This window comes from Microtus ochrogaster, unplaced genomic scaffold (assembly GCF_000317375.1).
Source record: "Microtus ochrogaster isolate Prairie Vole_2 unplaced genomic scaffold, MicOch1.0 UNK23, whole genome shotgun sequence".
Lineage (NCBI taxonomy): Eukaryota > Metazoa > Chordata > Mammalia > Rodentia > Cricetidae > Microtus > Microtus ochrogaster.
The window spans coordinates 3135029-3144361 of record NW_004949121.1 but is presented as its reverse complement, the minus strand read 5'-3'; the positions used below and the strand labels follow the sequence as shown (position 1 = coordinate 3144361).

Here is a 9333-nt window from a genome sequence, read left to right as displayed (position 1 = left end):
AAAAAAAAACTTAAAATAAAAAAACAAAAAAACAAAAACAAAAACAAACAAACAAACAAAAAAAGAAACTGTAACCTACAATGTATAACTCATGGGCTTTTTACTCTGGCTTTGGTGGTAGAACCAAACCTGTAATCAATACCCATTTACTCTCACATAACTGTTAGACTCTAGCCATGTAAGAGGGCGTATGAGACATTTGTACACCAGAAACACATTCAATTCATTTGGACAGCGGAGCCATTTCAAGAACAAATTTTTGGGGCATTAGTCTGTTTAAAAGGTCACTGTTTATGGTGTTTTATATATAAAGGTCATGGCTTAGAAGGATCTCAATGAAGCTGGCTGTGGTGCTCACACTTTAATCCCAGCACTAGGAAGGCAGAGGCAGGGAACCTCTTCAAGTTTGAGAATGGCCTGGTTTATAAAGCAAGTCCAGGACAGCCAGAAATATGCAATAAGACATTGGAAAGAGACAGAGAGAGAGAGAGAGAGAGAGAGATAGAGAGAGAGAGAGAGAGACAGAGAGAGACAGAGAGAGACAGAGAGAGAGAGACAGACAGACAGAGACAGACAGAGACAGAGAGAGAGAGAGAGAGAGAGAGAGAAACTAAAGAAGACATAATGCAAAGAATATTATAGTTTGATGATGTCACTGTTATTTTGATGCTACAATTAAAGGGTCACATTGTATAATTTACAAGTTTGAGATATTACTACTATGAAAAATTTTGAAAACCTCTAAAGTGAAATAAAATTATAAGGTTGATATTGAAAGTTGGGTCTGAATGTATCATCAAGAAAATCTTTGGTTAGGTCACAATGAACTGTCTATAATTATCATCATATAAAACCCCCCAAAATTCCTGCTCCCCTAAAATTCTAGTGTGGTAAGTCCTGTTTTTTTGAAAATGCTAACATTTCTATCTATAAATTTAGAGTTCTATTAATTTCTGGATTAAAGCAAATCCTAGTTACATAGTTACAGTCATTTAAGTTTACATTACTCTTATTTTTATATTTTAGAAAGTTTTCTCCTTGAATGAGACAGACCTTTTATTATGCTAAGAAGTGAATTAAAAACTTAGCCCTTGGCAGGAGAGATGGCTCACCAAAGACAGTCCTTGCCCTCTGGGACTTCAGTTGGAAACCCCAGGACCCACGTAGAGCTGGGGGTGATAGTGAGCCTGTAACCCCAGCTAGGGCAAGATGGGAAAGCAGAGAAAGGGACATCCTAGGAAGTGTAGGGGCAGCTGTGGCCAACAGCTAAGGTGCCCTGTGTCAAACCAGGTAAAGGAGAGGACTGAGGTCTTCTGACATCCACATGTGTACTGCACACATGTGCCTGACTCACACACATGAATATGCATGCATACACATGTACCTGAATCATATACATAGAACAGAAAAAGTTCTTAGACCGTCAATAATTTTATAATTCACCCCACTTTGAGAGCAGTTAATAAACTTCAATAGAAATGGTATGTAGTTATTCAAAATACAAGCAGTGACTATAATATTTCAAGACCTTTTAAATCTGTATAATGACCCAGTGGCGGGCTGGAAGAACACATAAATCAGTGTCTTCTACTTCCTCAGAGGTGTGCACACTCATCTCCAGGAGCAGGAGTTCTGAGGAGAGGATTAAGAATCTACTTTTAAATTACACTGTCTCCCTGGAGAACTAGAGGAAGTGAAGCAGTTGTTCACATAGCTAGCACAGGAGTTAGAGGAACTGAAACCCTATGATCTACCAACCTTAAAAAGAAAGACAGATGACAGAGTACATGCGTCTTTTGTATTTATTTCTTAGGTAAAAACAAAGCCGACAAGCACTAACTCCTGTACCTTGGGGGAGGCATTGTTTGGTTGAGAACAAGTTCATGATCACCACCCCCTTTTTCCTAGCTGAGTTAGCTGGGATGTCTTATATAAAAAGCCAGCAAGGTGGAGGGAAATGAAAATTTTTCTGAGTGCTCATTTTTAATGTCTAGTCCAATAACATCTCCGTTGTCTAGGCCTAGGCACAGAAACTGGGCCTGCCATTCTTTGTCCCTCACTGACGTCAATGCAGTGGCACAGCTTAGGGCTTCCTGGGTGTCACATAGTTAACATGCCATCCTATAAAAACAGCCAGTGTTACTTGTATGTGTGTTCTCAGGGCTGACCATTTGATATTGGACAACCGATTGGTGTGCTTTTCTCTGCAAAGGACCACCTCTCCTGCTCCCAACTTCCATCACTTGCCTATAGTTGTGTGTGTGTGTGTGTGTGTGTGTGTGTGTGTGTGTGTTTGTAGGACTGAGGCCTAATGTGCTTCTCTACATCCAGTTTGTTATTCCTATTGTCCTCCTTGAACTTACCAGGTTACATTTATGAATATACATGTTATACAAATACACATATGCATGAAATAACAAAAGAGGGCATGTATTTGAAGGAGTGTGCAGAGGGGTCAGAACCATGCATTTCCTTGCAAATAATACAATTAATTTTCTTTATGGATGAAAAATTAACTGCGCATATGTACCATAATTTCTTTATCACTTCATCTGTTGATGGGCATTTGGACTGGTTGATTTCTTATTTACTATGAATAGAGCAGCAATAAACACAAATGCATCTCTGTGGTGTGATGTGGAGGAGTGGTAAAGTTGGGTCATGCGGTAGTCCCAAGTTTAGTTTTCTGAGCACTGTTCCTACTGATGTCCACAGTGAAGATATTAGTTTAACTTTCATTAACAGTGAATAGAGTCCCCATCCCTACCAGTGTTGTTTGTACCCTTCATGTTGTTATTCTGACTGGGGTAAGAATCCATCAGTGTTGAGTATGGAAACCAGGTCCTTTGCAAGAGCAATGAGTACTCTTGCCGGGGATCCACTTCCTCAGCCCCCTAGAACAATTCAGTGTAGATGTTTTGAGACAAAGACTGCAGCCCCTACCTTAACGTGTTCATGCATGGGTTTTTGGTGTCAAGAACAGTGTACAGCAGCAATAACAAAGAATTCCCTAGAGATGTGGCATCCTAATCTCTTTCTTCAAATAACCAAAAATAGGAGTAAAAAAAAAATCACAATGCAGATGAAATCTCATAGTGTGGCATTAAATCTCACCCTTTCTATCGACCAAAGTTCTTACTTGAAAAAGAAAACGTAGGAGTTAATGCCATTTGATAATTTTTCACGGAAAAAGAAAGATTGTCTCAAATGCTCTAGAGCTGCACAAAGACTCGGGCTCCAACTTTTCCTGCCACGAAAAAAGAAATTTATTCATAAGTAGCTTTAAACAAAGACCTCACTGATTACTGAGTCAACATGACCTTGCCAGCTTGCTGATTTTGGTCCAACTTCCTGTCTTAAAATGCCTCTCCTTTTAGAAAAATCAGTTAAAATCTTTCCCTGAAGTAAACCAGCAATAGCCTTTTCTCATAAAATTAAAGTTATTTCCCACAGGGAAAATCAAAAGCTTGATTCATTTTTCTTTCTATTTTACACAATGTACATTTGCATGGTTTTAGTATTTTGAACTTTTTCTAAATTATCCAGTTCCAGTTGAACCCCAAAAGTCTTCTCAAGCCATGCTTAGATTGTTCTGAAAAAATGTAAGAGCAAAATATCAACTTCAAACCTCTAATAAAAATAAAAAATAAAGTAGTAGTGCCATTAAAGAAATAATTAAACAGTTTTAAAATTGATGTACTTCTCACAAATCATCATTGCTGCATTATAGATGAAAACACGGCAAGGAGGACTTTTCCCTAGAGAGTAATTGTGTAAAGAAAATTATGTCAATGCGATAATAAAATTCCATTGTAAAATGTTTGTACTGTGAGATATTTTTATCTGGTGGGAGCTTGAATCCTGGGGAATCAGTGATTCTATGAGCTGTTCTTGACTCATGTTATCTGACATTCAGAGAGAACAAGCAGAATTCAGAGGCTCGCTTGACACTTTCTTGTCGTTTTACAATCCAGTCAGTGAGTATTGAGATTCTTTTTATACACAAGACTTGAATTAATGAATACATCCTTATAACCTTATGTATTAAAAAGACACCAACACTATGGGCCAAACTGCATTTTAGATTTTCCTGTGTACAACGTCCGCTTTCCTTCATTGCTTTAGGGTATGATTTGAAAGGAAAGCAGCCAATATTTTTGGTTTTATTATCTTTAAAATATTAAAAATTGCCCCTATGAATAGTATTATAATTACTATTATTATTAGCATGTCTGGGGGGGGGAGGTTGTGTGTATGTGTGTGGGAGGGTCAACCTGCACCATACCTCCTGTGGAGGTTACAGGCAAGTTCGTGGGAGTTAGAATCTTCCTTCTACCATGTGGGACTGTGGGATTGAATTCAGGCTGCCGGTCTTGGCAGCAAGTACCTCTATCTGTTGAGCCATTTGGATGTCAGTCCTTAAATATCTTAAAATGATTTCAACCTTGCATCTACCCCCTTGCCAAGCCCTCTTGTCTCAGTCAGAACTTTTTTTTTGATAAATTGCAAAAACATTTAAAGTTATCTATAAGGATTTTAATGGTTGTGTAACAAAGTTTAAGTTCATTAACTTTGTAGTCAACCTAGGTGTTAACATGCCAACTTTACACTGTGTTTTGTCAAATCTTTCTAAGTCTACCTCTGTGATTACTGTCTATTCCTTTCTCCAAATTTTCTCTAAAGGATTTTTAAACATAATAATAGAGATGCTTCTAGACTTGGAGAAGTCCAAACCTAATCATTAAAAGTTTAGTATTCATTTATGAACTCATTTTTCTAATTTTTAAGAGTATGCTTTGTGTATTGATTGATTAATTAATTAATTAATTTGTGTATGTGCATGTGTGCACACACGTGTGTGTCCCAGGCACTCGTCAGGCTTGACAGCAGGCACGTTGCCTGCTGAGCCGTCTCATCAACATCCATACGCTGGTTTTCCTAAGCCAAAGAGCTATTGTAAATATTTTTGGCTAGAAACATAATGCAAAGCAGAGAAACAGAGTTGAGGGCGCAGTGCTAAAACAAATGACTCAAGGACAAACTTCTCTCTGAAGAGAAAAGGCACCTCTGACCCCGGCTCCAATACAGGGTGACTCTGCAGAGAGAGAAGAGGCTTGAGAAAGGTCTATTTTTTTTTTAAGTTTTATTTCATCTTATCTTTAGCAGGGAAACTGCAGGATGGAGGTGCTACAAATAATTAGACATTAAACTACAGGGAAGGAAAGGCTCAGTTATTAAACAGCAGCCATCAAAAAACAAAAACCAAACTATTGAGAAAGAAGGAATAGAAACATCTTTGGAAGAGTGCAAGAATCCATGGGATGGACACAGACACCTGAGGGCAAGAATGAAAGCAGAAAATGGCAGGTAGAGAGGAGAAGGTGGGGGAGGTACCTGTGAGGGGTTCAGTTAGCTCTGGCTACAGAGGATACTGCATACTCAACACAAGGGAGGTAGACCTAGGGTGAAGGTCTTCCACAGGCTGTAAAGCGTTAGAGAAAGTTGCCTGGAGAAAGTGATGGGAAGCTAACCAAGTGTGGATGTAAGACTGTGGCTCAGCCTTGAGGTCCCTGGGGAGATGAGAGGGCAGGGGTTTATAGTAAATGCTTCTAACACCATGGTGTGTGACTTGGCAGCATTTAGTATGGAGCGGAATCCTGAGGTGGGTAGCACCTGTCACTGTCTCCACCTTACAGGGTGACACAGGACAGGCACAGAAAGCAGGGCTCCTGCACTTCAGGTGATACAGAGTGAGGACTCTAGCCCAAATTGATTCTAGCCCAGATTGCAGGTCCACAAATGAAACTGTGTCATAGTTACTGCAATATGAGAAAATGTGAGCATGGTGGCCTGGAGGTCACAAGGCACAAGGAGTGTTGGTGGTAGAAGTAGCGACACTTGACAGTAGCTATGTATATGTAGGATATTCTCATGGATAGTTTTATTCTTTCTATTGTACTTGTTTTACACAATTATAGGAAAAAAACAGTATACAGAATTATTTGGTCCTTGGTTTCAGAAGTAAATTGGATCTGGATGACCTTAGTCTTTGTTCAGTTAAGTTAGGGAAATTCTCACTTTCCTCATTTGAAAAGATAAGTTAAAAATAATGCTTAATGAGCTATGAAAATTAAATAAGAGCCTCACAAATCTTGAACCATAGCAGGTACACGAATCTCTGCCTACTTATTTATTTAAAGCATATATGATTTTTTCCATGATTTTGAACTCTTAATTCTATTATGCCTAGGAATGGGATCCTAGTGTCATTACTATTACTTCTATGCATTTGGCTTATATATGGCACACTTTCAAGATTTCAGTTCTTAAAGCTTTAGCAGATAGATAGCTACAAAGCACACTCACAGAGACAAGGATGGATAGCTACAATGCACACTCACAGAGACAAGGTTGTGAATTCTGACTCCAGACAGCTTGATTAGAAGACAATGTATTTGAATCCTTGAGCCAACTATGACAAAATCCTGGTTCAAAGAAAGCAAGGTGAACATGAAGATTTGGGCTCTTGCAGGGACATTTGCAACGAGCTTAGTTTTACAGTTTGCGCTAATGGGTAGCTTAAGACCAGTTTTTAGAATTGATTTTTCTCATTTGTAAAATCTTACAGGACTGTTGGGAGGCCCGAGAGAGCTGAGAAAATACCATAAAGTACAAACATCTCCATAAAGCAAGGCACTACTGCTAACATATAATCAGTAAAGTCAACAGAAATTGCTTCCAGGTACTGTAATGAAAGGCTTCACATGCTTTTTGCTTTTAAATCTTTTTAAAAATAAAAGCAATGTAATTTTCCAAGTCTCTACTGAGTGTGGGAGCCTGTCACGTGTCACCTGAAAGAGCTGTCATGTCAGACAGGCCGATATTCCCTCAGTTGTCTTTGCTATTGTGACTGTATTTCCCAGATGCCCACAGTCTCGCTTTAGCTAAACCTGAGGACACACAGCCATATTCTCTCCCTCCCCAACCTCTCGCCTCTCTAACAGCTCCTGCACTCCTTGCCAATTTTCCACCTCGGAATGTTCTTCCTCTTTGCTTATGTCATTCCGCACCTATATCCCTATTCTTAAATCTGGGAAACCTAGAATCAGAAGGTACATACAATGATTATAGCAATTGAAATAGTGACACTTATGAAGAGACCTAAAAATGTTGGGATTTTGGAGTCTAGAGGACGCAAAATGATAGAGAATTTAGAATTCAATCTGTCTAAATTCATATCTAAGACTCTCTGTTGTATCTCAAAATTGTAGGTCTAATGGACGACCTTTTACAATGTGGTTATAGTAATTGTGAGCCAAACAAAATAACTCCCCATGCATAACATCTCAGAGGAGGAAAGGCAGGAAAATCTGAGACGGTTCCACAGTTGTCTTCAAATATGCAAATATCTCCTGTGTGAAAGAACAACTGTCTTGATTTTCTCTCACTGACCCTGGTGAGTAGAACTTAATAGACAGAAATTTTCATTATGAATGCAAAAATGCAAATCAGTGAGTTTTTCTGAGACAGAGAAGGAGGTGGCCTTCCCACAGAACACCCCTACAGTGGTTATTTGGCAAGTAATATGAAATGAACCGGAATAAACAGGACCTCACACTTCTTTGCTAAGGCTGCTGCTCTCCTGCCAACTTTCAATGTGAGGCCAGCGTTTCTCCTCCACTTTCCCTGTGAGCTTTGCACATGAACCCCTTAGTTGTTCTTGACTTTAACTACCTTAATGTTGATCTTTGATTTGTGGTTTTAAAATATTCGTGTCACAGCCCCGCCTCTCCAATAGCACACTAACTCCTGACTATATGCATTGGAATGTTTGCCTATCCCTACATCTCATCTCCAAGATGCCTTTTCCCTTTTCAAAAGAAATTATTTATTTTACATTCCAACCACAGTTTCCCCTCCCTCCTTTCCTCCCAGTCCTTCCCCTACTCCCCTCTGTCCCACCCCCTGCCCTCAATCCCCTCCTCTGTTTCTGTTAAGAAAGAGGTAGACCTCTCATGAGTATCAAACTATGCATGACTTATCAAGTAAGACTAAGCTCCTCCTCTTGTATTAAGGCTAGGCAAGGTCATCCAGCATGAAGAATAGGATCCCAAGAGCTGGCCAAAGCACGAGGGCCAACCCTGCTCCCATTGCTAAGAGTCCCACACACAGAACAAGCTGTACAACTGTCAATTATCTGTAAAGGGCTTAGGCCAGTTCCACGTAAGCTTCCTGGTTATTGGTTCAGACTTTGTCAGTTGCTATGAGTCATATTAGTAGTTTTTGTGGGGTTTCTTGCATGTTCTTGACCCCTCTAGCTCCTATGATCCTTCCTCCCTCTCCTCTGCAGGATTCCCTGAACTCAGCTTAATGTTTGACTGTGGATCTCTGTAGCTGTTCCTCTTAGTTACTGGATCAAAGCTTTCTGATGACATTTAGGGTAGTCACCAATCTGATCACAGGAGTTGGTCAGTTCAGGTACCCTCTCCACTATTGCTAGAAGTCTTAGTTGGTGTCCTTCATGTAGATTCCTGGTAATTTCCCCCTGTATCAGGTTTCTATCTGACCCCCCCCCCAACCCCCTCACCCTTTTTTTTTAATCTCTTTCAGTGGAAGCCAGAATAGGGTTTCCTTTTTAAAAGTCTCATTTCATAAGATCCCCACAGTCTCTGGGTAAATACCTCACTTTTATCTTTGAACCTTTCATGTACTGCAGACCTTGTGTTCAAACTGCCATCATTATGCTAAGATTTTTCTTCAGTATTTTTGAGTATGTCCTTTCTATCCCCACTGGATTCTCTCTGGGTAGGTCTTTCTCCTTCCATACCTTTCTGTCTTTTTCTCTCCTGCTCCTCCATGACTCTTCTTCTCTCCTCCTTTTTTTCTTTCCTCTCTTCCTTACTCTCCTCCTGTCCTGACACATACTAAGCAAGTATTCTCTCCCTGAACCCCACAGAACCCCACACTCACTCCCTCTGTGGTAGTGTTGAATTGTTAACAGAAACACAAGTTATCTTTAAGCAGTCACCTAGAAATTTCAGAAGCCGCAACCAAGAAGTGATGTGGGAATGATTTCTTATTAATAAAGAAACTGCCTAGGCCCATTTCATAGGCCAGCCCTTAGGTAGGCGGAGAAAACAGAACAGGATGCTGGGAGGAAGAAGCTGAGGCAGGGAGTCGCCATGGTTCTCCCACGCCAGACAGACGCAGGTTAAGATCATTCTTGGTAAGCCAGCTTGTGTGCTACAAAGATTAATAGAAATGGGTTAGATCAATATGTAAGAGCTAGCCAATAAGAGGCTGAAACTAATGGGTCAGGCAGTGTTTAAAAGA

The 9333-nt window shown here is 39.9% G+C and overlaps 1 protein-coding gene across 4 annotated transcripts in view; it reads right to left on the bottom strand.

Annotated features, from left to right (window-relative positions):
• The window catches only part of March1 (membrane associated ring-CH-type finger 1), an 817915-nt gene that overhangs the window by 55790 nt on the left and 752792 nt on the right, over positions 1 to 9333 (bottom strand). The window lies entirely within an intron of this gene.